This window comes from Panulirus ornatus, chromosome 15, assembly GCF_036320965.1.
Source record: "Panulirus ornatus isolate Po-2019 chromosome 15, ASM3632096v1, whole genome shotgun sequence".
NCBI lineage: Eukaryota > Metazoa > Arthropoda > Malacostraca > Decapoda > Palinuridae > Panulirus > Panulirus ornatus.
Genome location: NC_092238.1, coordinates 2,118,809 through 2,121,596, shown reverse-complemented (window position 1 = coordinate 2,121,596; position 2,788 = coordinate 2,118,809).

Genomic DNA, 2,788 nt, shown 5'->3' with positions numbered 1-2,788 from the left:
TTTGTGATAAAAAAGAAACGCCTACTTTTTAAGTATAGCAATATTTTGCTACTATCAGTTGCATTACCGCTTCTACGTTACAATTTTGATCAAAGAAGTCTTTAAGTCTTTCAGAGTTTATATAAATCTAAGTTTGGCCTAACTCTTCAACAGTTTATGATTACACTGTATATGTTTTTATATACATCCACTGTATGTACATTTTCAATCAAGCGAGGGACATAATTTCAGTGCTTGCCATAAGCGCTATTTCCCCCTTGATCCGCCCCTGGGTAGGTTTTTCGTCCGTACTTCAGTCCGTCATTTAGTTTTCCCAGTTTAACCTCAAATTCCATTGTCCTACTTTATTAAGATTTCGTATTAACGTATACCATAAAGGAAAACATAGAGTGAATTTAATCCTCTGGTCAAAGTATCAAAGGATGGTCAGTGCTGTACATTTGAAGTGACTTTGAAGCTTTGGCTTCCGTGCAGTTAATCAAACCGCGCAAAATAAAGAGGTTCACAGTGATGACTGTTCGTTACAAATAATTCTTGGTGTAATTGTGTTGTTTTCCTAACACTGAAGAGTATAAACAAGGTCTTAACGACTCAAAAATTTATATGTGGCATCTTTACGTCGAGCAAAATGTTCCCCACAAAACAGTGGGACTTTGGCAGGCGGTGAGGCCAGCCAGCAGGTCAGCATTGGGGTCCGAGCCCTTGTGGACCCCAGTGACTCAGTTGACGTTTGAAGTTATGTCGTGTAAGAGGCGAACGCTCGCTGCTGGCCGGCTATATCCAGCCTGGACTGTGGTGTCTGCACGTACAGTCTTGCATGTTGAGAGAAAGATGTTGACTCATCTTGAACATGGTGTCTTAAGTGAATGAGATAAATGGAATTATATGCCAAATCACTTCTATTTATACAGAGCAGAGGGTACATATATATATATATATATATATATATATATATATATATATATATATATATATATATATATATATATATATATATATATATATATATATATATATATATATATATATAGCTTGCTAGCGTGTGTTATGCCGGAAAAATGTTGATATTTCACACGCGAAAGTTGTGGCTGGAGTTGTTATGATGTGTGTGTGTGTGTGTGTGTGTGTGTGTGTGGGGGGGGGGGGGGGGGACACAGGCCAACATTGCCCCTGACGTCAACAGCGTGGGAATATAAACTGTTTTATTTACAAAATGAAAGATTCATTTACAGCACACTGGATCTACCGAACAATGAGTTAACAGCCCAGTAGCCCAGACCGGTCATCCAGTCCACGTCAGACCATGGATACTGTGCTGTGTAGACCAAATGTTGTAACTCTGTTGAAGGCAGTGACCCAACCATACAGGTCAATCTTACCTCGGGAACCATACATGAATCAACCATACATGTCAACCATGCATGGGAACCATACATGAATCAACCATACATGAATCTGCATGACCCAGCCAGGGATGGTCTTGCAGGTCTTGACGATGGATACCACACCCTTAACAACCCTAAATCACCTCTAATGAACTCGTTTCCCTACGGCCGGTTTACCATGAGGACTGAAATGTTGATCGGATATAACGAATTACGTGGTTACCTTGTGATTAATGATTAATGATTACAACTGTAGACAGGACTACGAAAAACTAGTGACCTAATCAAACATTCTCTTTATTCGGAGTTTCTGCCGTTTTCTACAATCTCGTTACATCAGTTTCAGCAGGAGTGACATTGCCTCCCATCACTGGCAGCAGTGACAAATGTACACGAAACAGTGAAGCAGTGCTTTCCATGACGAAGGTATTTACCACAAAATATCGATATAATCGCTGGATTTAATCCTCCTGGCCGAGGTCTGTACACCAGCTGTACATTGTACAGCCACAGGGTAGGCTGTGATCAGGTCCCTCAGGGGCACCACAGCAGCCAGGCTGTGTGGCAGGGCGCCGCCCTCCTGAGTGTTTCTCAACAGGTCCTCCCGCAGCCAGTGTCAACAGTTTGTGTCGGCGATGGTTACTAACGAACCCTTCCTGTTTACGAACCTTTCTTACTAACGAGCCCTTCTTGTCAACGGACCCTTCCAATTAAAGAACCCTTCGTATTATCGAATCTTTCCTATGAACGAACCTTTCATATCAACGTATCCTTCCTATGACCGAACCCTTTCCAGGAACGAAGTCTCATGAACGAACCTTTCGTTACAGGCAGAGTGCGTCATGAACACCCACATTCTTCATCGTTTAGCTGTGAATCATTCGATGACGTACACAAGTTGATGTAGGGGATGATGACCAGCCACCTGGACCAGGGCGTCACCCGGTGGCTCGCGGGCCTCAGACGAAGCATCAAAAGTTCAGCCCAAGTTTGGTCCAGAGCAGCAGGCACTCGCGAGGGGAAAGTTTGGAGAAAATGAAGGTAATCAAGAGCGTCTGCCGCACGGCGGGGGTTTGTAACACTAGCGAGGTGAGATTTGTTTCTTTTTATCAAAGTAAACTTTCTTGGCGGGAACTTGAGTGAGTTCTTACGCCGAGTGAGAAGTACTGGGAGACCTCTCTCTCTCTCTCTCTCTCTCTCTCTCTCTCTCTCTCTCTCTCTCTCTCTCTCTCTCTCTCTCTCTCTCTCTCTCTCTCTCTCTCTCTCTCTCTCTCTCTCTCTCTCTCTCTCTCTCTCTCTCTCTCTCTCTCTCTCTCTCTCTCTCTCTCTCTCTCTCTCTCTCTCTCTCTCTCTCTACTACCTCGCTTGGACCATGGGGTCTATGTGGTCTGTGTATCTATGTA